Source organism: Felis catus, chromosome C2, assembly GCF_018350175.1.
Source record: "Felis catus isolate Fca126 chromosome C2, F.catus_Fca126_mat1.0, whole genome shotgun sequence".
NCBI lineage: Eukaryota > Metazoa > Chordata > Mammalia > Carnivora > Felidae > Felis > Felis catus.
In genome coordinates this window covers 46,568,213-46,579,012 of record NC_058376.1, presented here as the reverse complement: position 1 = coordinate 46,579,012, position 10,800 = coordinate 46,568,213, and the positions used below count along the sequence as shown (strand labels likewise).

The 10,800-nt window shown below is 36.2% G+C and overlaps 1 long non-coding RNA gene across 1 annotated transcript; it reads left to right on the top strand.

Annotated features, from left to right (window-relative positions):
• The first annotated feature begins 3,752 nt into the window (after nucleotides 1-3,752).
• Nucleotides 3,753-7,307, top strand: LOC109503414. The gene is made up of 4 exons (XR_002162372.3): nucleotides 3,753-4,068; nucleotides 6,245-6,353; nucleotides 6,436-6,511; nucleotides 6,810-7,307. It is a non-coding gene; the product is annotated as an uncharacterized LOC109503414 (long non-coding RNA).
• The last annotated feature ends 3,493 nt before the right edge of the window (nucleotides 7,308-10,800 follow it).

Here is a 10,800-nt window from a genome sequence, read left to right as displayed (position 1 = left end):
AAACCCAGACTTGTAGCACTAGATTATTAATAAGGTACCAGTGGGAATTTTAGTAATCTAGAATGGAGAAAAGGTAGGGACAGCATTTTTTTCTTGGTTAGTCACTAAGATTAAACTGAAACAAATTTATGAATTCCCTTCTCTTTCCAGAGGCTTGTATCAGGGTGGGGCAAAGAACCACAATGAAGCCTACTCTCACAAATTATCTTGGTCTGGCCAGACAGACTGGGAACTTTCTGGTTTATTGGCCCTAGAGCAGCCCTGATAACTGGGGCACAGGGTGAAGCAGGGAGGCTCTGAGTGTTCCCTGCTCTCTAAAGGACTGATTTCCCATCTGCCATACTGTCAGCATGTTTTAGTAAGTGTTTGGCCTCACAGGAAAAGCTGCCAGCATCGTTTCCTATCTGGCTCTGCTGTGTCAACTCCAGAGGAAACCTGTTTCAGTCACTGTTCTCCGGAACCACCCACATCATTAGGCAGGAAGGGCAGGGGGAGCGTGGAAGTAAGATGTGAAGACGTGTCATTGAAAAGAGGTGGTGTTTGGGAAAACACTTTGGGGCGTGTCCTGGTTACAAAACCAAAGAAGGCTAGGCCCAAAACGCCTGGAACTGGGAGGGAGTTTGTTGTAATCAAGAGCCCAGTCTCTGGAGGAGGATGGGAGGAGGGTATGTCCTCAGAGAAGGTAACCCGTCAGGATTCCATCAGTGACATCATTTGAGTTTGCCTTAGTCTCTGCTAGTCCTTTCGGCTGGCCAGAAACATTTGTTCTGTGCTCTTTTTCAGTCTGCCCTAGCATTTATCCTATCACAGCAGAATTGACAGTAATTATAGCTCTGTCCATTTTTCCCTTCTCCTGCCCTATATATTCATTTTTTTTATTCCTTCTTTCCTTGCTTTACTCCCCCCTATTATTTTGTTTGTTTGTTTTTATTCATGTATTCAATTTAACTGCTGACACCTATAGATACTATATGGCTTTCTTAATATCTTCAGAACACAAAGACTAATGGTCACTTGTTTGAGGATATGGACAAAAGCATATTTGTAGCAAATACCATGTGTGTAGTTTATATGGTTTATAGAATGTTCTTTTGGCTAATGGGATTATTTTGCCATATGGGAGTTAAATCAGGAGCTTTTTATTACTGGTGCTTTGAGGAACTGAACTTAATCTAACCTTACGAAGGAATGTTGAAGAATGTGACTAATTGTATATGCTGGTTACACTGTCAGGGGCAACTGTAGGAAGTACTGATAAAGAATCATGAAGAACAAAATGAGAATAAGCCTGCTCAAGAATTATGAAAAACAGGATGTCAGAGTTCACTTGATGGAACTACTGATGCAAACTGAATAACTACTGATGGTTTATGAAAAGTAGGACAACGAATTGTAACTTCAAGTCCATATTAACAGAGCCCAATATCCATTATAGCTTTGTGGCCACTTGCTGGCTGCCAGCATGAATTCAGGTTTTTGTTTGGTTTAGTTTGGTTTGTTTGGTTTTGCTCAATAGTAAACTTACCTAATTTATATTTATGAATTGGCCCATTCATTTGGACTTCAATTTCTTTTCTCTCCCGCCAACAATGTTGAATAAATATCATTGTGTTGGCTGGTTTGGGCCTGAGCTCAAGTTCCCTTTTCTGCAGTTTACCAGCAGGAATATCAGTAAGCTGCTGGTAAGCGGTGTCCTCATTTGCAAATTTGGGATGGTAATAGCTACATTGCAGGAATGTTGTAAAGATTAGAGGCACTTATGTAAAGCCTCTGGTATATAGTGGGTAATACCCAGTAAGTATTCTTTAAATGAAAGAAATACTGCTTATGACAAATTAAATAAATTATGAATGTTTCTTTGCATGGACTATTACGTCATCATGTAAAATAAAATTTCCAAAGACTATATTACTGTGGGACAAATGCTTATGGTAAAATATAAAGTATAAAGGTGGGCCACCAAACCTGACACATGGTATGATTTAAACAGTACAAATAAAAATTCTGCAAAGAAGAAATGTTTGGAAGGACAGAGACCAACATGTGAAAGTGTGTGCGTTGGCTGTGTCCCCCCTTTTCCATGTTGGCAAAACATGGCTTTTATGAAATGGAAATAGCAGGCACTGCTTCGTTAGACCCTTTGCATGCACCTGTGGCAGGGACACCAGTTCTGGGCAGTAGAAAATATAAGAAAGGGTTTTCTGAGAAAGGGTCTTCCTCTCTAACAAAAAGCAACACGTGGGAGCCCATTTGGGGGCCCCAAATATTGTCATATTTACACATGGTACCTGGCGTGGGAGTGCCATCTTGCAAGCGTGACGGTTATCAAGTCAATATAGCAGGTATGGCAGACAGAGTCCTGCCACCTGATGAAATTGTGGAGTTGCTCTAGCAAATCTGGAAATATTTTCCTCCAGAGTTTTTGGTTGTAAAGTAACAAAACCCTATTTTTTAAGCGTCTTTCAGCAGTGTGTTCTGTTACTTGAAGATGAATATTCACTAACTGATTTGAAAATATAGCTATTTAAATTTTTAACTAAAATTTTTTTCTCAACTTTTTCACTTTTCCAGATTTCTAAATCTTTAAGTTAGGAAAAAGTATCTTAGGTAGCAAGTTATTGGATCTTCACATAGTAATGTATTGGTGTTATTTGACCTTAACTGAAGGATGGTTTCTAAGAGCTCTTGAATAACCAACCATTTCCTCTCTTTCCTTCACACCCTCCTGACTCCTCAAAATACTTTAAACGTCACCCCAGTAATTGCTACCATGCAGATCAAAAGAATGCATGAAAGTCTCTTTTGATTATTCCATTTTGACCAAATTGTTGGCTCTCGCATATATTATACAAAATATTACAAAATAATAAAGATGAATAGCATTCACCAACTTGGCATTTATGGATGGCTATTTTTTTTTTATGAAATCTCTACACCCAGTGTGGGGCTTCAACACATGAACCTGAGATCAAGAGTCACATGCTCTACCAACTGAGCCAGTCAGGCACCCCTATTTTGTTTCTTTTGTTCAGTATAATCACCTACCATTACTATGTCTCTTATCATTTATGGTACCAAGTAAAAGTCAACAATCATGATTTAACATGTGATTTTTTTTTTCCAGCAAAGTGTTATTAGAAACCTTAAAATATTTATTTTAAAGTTCCTATGACCTAATTCTTATCACGGGAGAATTCCCTGCCTTATTTTTTATATGCTACACAGTTATAGGATCTTTGCAAACATATTACCTAAGCCTTCATTTTATAGACCAGAAAACTAAGGCTCAGAGAAGTTAGGGGCTGTGGCAAAGATTGCACAGTTGACCGAGCAAGAACCTAATGACCCATACTCTGTGACTACCGACCGAAAACTCTTTTAGCCAAATATTACAAAAAGTAAAAACTTCACAGTAGCTACTTTTCCCATTTAGCTTTTTTTGTGTGTGTGTGTGAAACATTTTCTTATTAAATGAGGGATGACACAGATGCCAGGTATTATAGTCACAGTATTAAAATTCTGGGGCCAAACAGATTTATTTAATTTGGTGCTTTTCAAAAAAAAAGTGCTTTGTGATTTTTCTCTTTATACCTTAGTAAAATTTTATATATAATACATTTGCAAATATAGTGTCTTAAAGTTAATGATTTCATTTTTAGTTTAGAAAATATGGACATGGTATTAATGTTAGGGCTCAGCATTTCTCTTCATATTAAGTTGTTCTCAACCTTATTAAACCTCCTTGCTTTCACAGGTTGATAGGAAATGATGACAATATAGAGGACATCAAACAAGGGGAAGATATTTTGGCTTTTTATTTGATACTCCAGGAAGATCTGATGTCATATCCCTAAAAGGACAAATCAGACCAAAGTGAGGCTCCAAGACGACTGGGCTTTTTGGACATAATCTTATCAACACACGATCTGGGGAAAAATTACTCACACCCTGAAAACCTTAGTTTTCTCATGTGTTAAATAGGGACAATCAAATACCAATTTCTGAAGACTGTTCTAATAATTAAATGAGACATTCCTTATAAAACACTTAGCAGAACACCTGGCAAATGTAAGTAACATTGATTGGTCTTTGTAAATGCCACTCTCCCATTAGTCACATTCATTTTATCTTCTCCTTTTCTCTTTCCTCCAATTGATTTTACATCCTTTCCAACTTTTTCCTGTCCTTTCCATTTCTGCCATCTTTCCATTCTTCCCCTCTTCCTTTCCTCAGAATCTTCTTCTCTAGATATTTTTTCATTCTTGTCTGTGCAGATTGTAACCTTAGCTGAGTAGTGGTGGCACTCACAGAGTTGCTGACTTTCAGTCTCTTCTATTCCTCTGCCTAATGGTTATCATAGATCTTTTTTTTCTGTTTCAATCATACTTCACTTCAAAAAAAAAAAAAAAAGAGGCATACCTCCTTAGTAGATCTTTTGGTTCCTTGGTAGATCTGTATGTTCTCTTTAAGACCCCAAATATAGATATTTAAAATTTGCAGTTTGCGAAAAAGATGACTTTAATTTCCTATGTAGTAAACACAATAACTAACATTTATTTAGAGCAGACTATGTACCAAGTTCTGTTCTGTGCATTTCATGTTTATTAACTGATTTAATTACCCAGAAGGGCACAACACAAATATTGTACCTAGAAGAGCCCACCATCTGACAGTTTTTATTTTGTATTTCTTTAAACATTTAATTTTTTAATTTTAAATTTCTTTTATTTATTTATTTATTTATTTTTTGAGAGAGAGAGAGAGCATGAGTCTGAGCAGGAGAGGGACAGGGGAGAGAGAGAGAGAGTGAGAGAGAGAGAGAAAGAGAGAGAGAATCCTAAGCAGGCTCCTTACCCAGCGTGGAGTCCAAGGTGGGGCTGGATCTCACAAGTGTGAGATTGTGACCTGAACCAAAATCCATAGTGAGATGCTTAACCGACTGAGCCACCCAGGAGCCCCTAACAGGTTTTTTAAATTAATTTTTTTAGAATAAAACTGTATGCCCACTATACAAAATTATGACAATATTAATAAGTGCATAGAAAGTAGATTGCTCCTATAATTCCATGATCCTGATATAATCAGTTACCATTTTAATATATATCTTCACACATGCATATATGTTTTGTAGACATACATATCATATAAATGAGATTCTGATAAAGTATTTTGTGATAAATATTTTGTGATAAAGTATTTCTTGATGTTGAGATAGGGACTGTAGATTAGGTTCTAGCAGGGAAGCACAGTGATGCATATTCCCTTTACTGATGAAAGGTCTTCTTCCCTTTGGAAAAGTCAACATTTCCCAGTCACCACACATATTCAAATTACAGTGGCAAGGATGACGTATGGTGGTGACAAATGACAGATTGGGAGGAAGTAAAGAAAGGTTACTACTCTACAATCTCTGTGGGAACTTATTGTTATCTTGGAGAAAGCTAGTGAAGCATCTCTGGATCTCCATGATCTTTATCAATCAGCATGCACCTATTACCATTCTCTAAAAGGTGATTTTTATAAGAGGCATCACAGATGTTCTGAGAAGATAGCAAGTGGAAGATAGGTCTCTTCTTTAGAACTCCTAATAGAGTTCCTTCTATTGATGCTTTGTGTTTCATATTACATAAAAATACAGAACTGATAGAGTAGTAAGCTTCCATAAGGAGGTTTCACTAAGAACTAGTATCTTTGGCCTAAAACTTCAGGGTTCACCTAGGTCAACAATGTTGCAGAACAACATAGGGAGATTCTGAAATTCTTACAATAGGTCACAAGGAGTTGAATCACAGACTAGGTTAGACCAGAGGTAGGTTTATAGCTGGAAAGAGGAAGGAGAGAGAATTCTTGAAGTAATCAGGATTCAACCAATTGTGAACCTTCCGCTTTGGGAATGATGTAACTGGCAAATTTTGTGCCCTTCTTGTATGGCCCCACCCATGATTAGTGCTTAAGTCAAGATGGGAATTTCCATTAGATGAGTGATACAGTCAGTGGATTAACCTGAGAAAATCAAGGGCAGTTTGACATTGAAAATATTGACTGAACTTGTCAGAGAAGTCAATTTATAAGTGAGAGGTGATTATATCTACAAGTGAGGACCTGACATCTTGGTGTCCCACTAATTTTACTGTAAGTCTAGTGTCAACTAATTTATTTAACTATATTTGGGGTAAACATTTTATATCACTATAATAAGATCTTGACGAGATAGTGTTTTGTTTTGTTTTCTTTTCTTTTCCAGTAACATGGAGTAGCTGGTTACAGACCAAACCTTCCCTTGAGAATGTGACATGCTGGACAATATATAAAGCCATCAATCTGAAGGCAATGGGGAATTCTGAAGCCACAAGGTAGGTCACGATTCCTGGGAGAAAGTGCATTGGACAAACTGAGGAACCTTCCCAAATCTTCTAGGGCCTAACTGTCTTCCAGGTCCTCAAACTTACTGTGGATCTAAGGTCACCACCACTTCATCCATAGATCCACAGACTGCCTCAGCTCTGCCCAGGTGAGGCCAATCTCCAGCATGGAAACCTTTGTGCTTGATGTGGTCTGAGCTGCTGCAGCTATGGCAGGAGGCCCCACTGTACCCAGCAAGTATCTGATTTCTGTCACTAGTTCAGGAATTGGATGAAGCAACATGCTGCAGGCTATAGAATTTTGTTTCCACAGTAGGTCTGAAGAGGGCAGTTGAAAAACTTGGAAATGCAGAGAAGTTAATGCCTTGTGGGGTAAATTTTGACCAATGAAAGAAGTCATTCAGTGGAGGAAGCCCCTGAATAAATTCCTCTTCCTTTCTCCAACAGACTATTCCAAGACAGGCTGCATCCAAGCAGTGAGCTGCGTCTCTTTGTGAAGCTGTGGTCATCTGCAATATTGTACTAGTTTGTATTTGCCCTTCCTTCTTTTCTGCCCAACTTTCTTTTCCCTTTACTTTGGTGTCTCAGAGTTATACCTCCCATTTTTTTCTAGGGAACTTAGGCTAAGACAGAATGAAAGTACAGAGAAGTGAGCCCAATTTAGCTCTGTAGACATTTGTCTATGTGTAAGCAGAAAGCAAGAGGCTGAGATGCTGAGCAGAGTTTCCAACAGTCTTACAGTGTTGGTAAGAAAAAAAGGGACTTAAGGACCAAGGAGGAGAGGCCCAGGCAAACACTCCAGTTCTAGCTTGTAACTCCAGAAGGGACAGACATTACCTCAAAAATAATGAAGCTGGAATTAAATCAACTAAATCTTTGATGGAATGAAAATTAATCTGTCTCTTATCCAACTTCCAAACAAAAATAAATTCTCTCTGGAAGATGGTATTGTCTAGAGTCTTAAAATATCTGTATAATTTATCACATGCATTGTCTTGTGTGGCTGCAAATAAACAATTACTATGTTTATCAGGAGATGAGACCATATGACAGAAAAACAAGAGAAAACCATATTATAGAAACATACTCACTGGAAATCCAAGTATTGGACAAAATTTCAGCATAAAACAGGAAAATATTAAAATTCTTCAAATATAAATTCTATAAATTTATAGAATCTATAAATTGATTGAACTAAAATCTATAAATTGATTGAAGCAGATTAGGTATAATTAAAAGAGAGCATTAGTAAATTGGAACACAGACTGGGAGAAAATATCTACTACAAAGCACAGAGAGAAAAGAAAATGGAAAATACACACACAAAAAAAGAGGAAACATACAAGATCTATGGGAATGGTGAAATATTTAACATGTATGTAATTGAAATCTACCAAAAAGAAAAAAGAATAAACAGATGAGAAAATGAAGCAGACAGAAAATTTGAAAATCAAAATGACAGGACTTTACAAAATGTCAAGCCACAAATTCAGGAACTTATAAACACCATTTAAATTAAGTACAGATAAAACAAATATGGGTATATCATAGTAAAAGTGTTCAAAAGAACACAGACAAAGGCAAAATATTAATACAATCCAGAGGAAAAAGATATCTGATCTTCAAAATAGCAGCAATTAGACAGATTTTGAATTCTCAAAAAAAGAAGGTAGGCCACAAACATAAAATGACATCTTCTATCAGAGCTAGAGGAAACTAACTATACTAGAATTTGATAACCACAGAAAATGTCTTTTTAAAGTGAAAGCAAAATAAAGATATTTTCAAATAAAAAGACAGAGAATTATTCACCAATTTATACTAAGGAAATGCTAATAGGAGTTCTTTAGTCAGAAGGTAAATTATTCCAGACAGAAAGCATAATGAAATTGGAAGAAATAAAGAACAACAGAAAAGATAAATACATGGGTAAATCTAAGCGAATGTGTAATGTATAGAATAATAATAATATCTGGAAGTGTTTGAGTTCTATACAGAAGTAAAATCCATGACAACAATAGCACAAAATGTAGGGAAAGGGTAAATGGTGTTAAACTGTTCCATGAGCCTCGTGTGGCTTGTGAAGTAATTTATAGTTTTTAAAAATATTTATTTATTAATTTCGAAAGAGAAAGCATGAGTGAGGGAGGGGTAGAGAGAGAATCCCAAGCAGGCTTCTCACTGTCTGTCCTAAGCCCTAGGAGGGGCTCGATCTAATGAGCTGTGAGATCATGACCTGAGCTGAAATCAAGAGTTGAAGCCTTAACCAACTGAGCCATCCAGGCACCCCCGGGAAGTAATTTAAATATTGCTTTTTGTCAGACTTTAACAAGTCAAGGATGCATGTAGCATTTTCCAGAGTAAAAGCTAAAAGAATAGTGAAAATGTATAATTAGCAAGCAATCCAGGTGAAATATATAATAAATAAAAGCCTAATTCAAATCACTGCAGACAAGAGGGAGGAAAAGAGAGGGAGTGGCAGAGAAACAGCAAGAAAATCAAACATTAAATTTGAACTTCTAAACATAACTAATTGTGTCAAATGTAAACAGGCTAATATTCTAATTAAAAGACAATAATTATTAGACTTGATAATAAAAATATTATGTTTTGCTTGCAAGAGATACATCTTAAATATAAGAATGCACAAAGATTAAAGTAAAAGGACAGAATGTGTAAACCATACAGACACAAAACAATACAGGGCTGATACACTAATATCAGATAATGTAGGTTAAAAACATTTACTTAGGGATGAATAGGACATTTCAAATGATAAAAAGTTTAATTCATCAGGAAAATATAGTATTCTAAATTCAAATGACTTAACAAGAAACTTTTGAAATATATAAAGCAAAACCATACATACAAAACCACAAGAGAAGAAATAGGCAATCACGGTGGGAAAATTTTAACACAAATCTCTGAATAACTGATGGAGCAAGCCAAAAGAGGAAGGGGGAGGAAGAGGAGGAGAGAGAGGGGGAAGATGAGGAGAAAGATCAGTAGACCTTCAATAGATCTGAACAGCACAATTAACAAAATTTACCTAATTCACATACATATAAATCATTGTAATCAGCAACTGTTGCATGTGCATTCTTTCTAGATACACATAGAACATTTGCCAAAATTGATTATATGGTGAGCCCCAAATAAAGTGTCAGTAAATTCCAAAAGATTGAAAAGGGGTCATTCTATGATGACAGTTCAATTAATCAAGAGATCAATAAGAAAAAGATAATTAGGGTTAAAAAAAAAGCCTCAACAGTTACCTCACTCCATAGACAAAAATTAACTCAGAATGGACTATATACCTAAATATAAAGGAAAAAAAATACAAATCTCCCATAAAACACGTAAATCCTTTGTGACCATTGGTAGGCAAAATTCCCTAAAATGGGACACACACACAAAAAAAACAAAAAGTGCTAGCCATATATATACATATACGCACATACACATATGTATATATACATATACATATATGTATATATACACATGTATGTATACATATACATATATGTATATATACATATATATGTACATATGTATACATGTACATATGTATATATACATATATGTATATATATATGAGTGAATGAATTGGGCTTGATAAAAATAAAAAATTTCTGCTCTTTAAAATACCCCATTAAGAAAGTAAGATAATATAAAAAGTATATCTGCAACTGAATAATAAGAGAGAACAAAAACCCAGTTTTAAAATACAAGCACAGGGGCACCTGGGTGGCTCAGTTGGTTAAGCGTCCACCTCTGGATTTTGGCTCAGGTCATGATCTCACAGTTGTAACATGGAGCCCTGTGTCAGGCTCCACACTGGGCATGGAGCCTGCTTAAGATTTCTCTCTCTCTCTCTCTCTCTCTCTCTCTGCCCATTCCATGCTTGTTCTTGCTCTTTCCCTAAGTGTCAAAACAAATAATAAAATATAAGCCCAAAATTTGAACAAATATAGATCTAGAAATAACAAACAAGTACATACAAAATGCTTACCATCATTAGTCATCAGAAGAAATATAAATTAGAAGCATAATGAGATACCACTACAAACCTGTAACAACTAAAAGTAAAACGGTTGACAATACAAAGGGTTGGTGAGGATGTAGAGTAACGGAAACTCATAAAGTGGGAATATAAAATGGTACAACTCATTCAGAACATGGTTTGGTAGTTACTTATCAAGTACCATTTTACCCAACAATTTCACATTAGGAAAGACAGGAGGACATATGTGCATACATATGCAAAAATACTTGTAACAGCTTTTTTAAAAAAATGTTTTATTTATTTTTGAGAGAGCATAAGTGGGGAGGGGCAGAGAGAGGGGGACTGAGGATCTGAGGTGGGCCCTACGCTGATGGCAGTGAGATTGATGAGGGGCTTCAACTCAAGAACAGTGAGATCATGACCTGAGCCAAA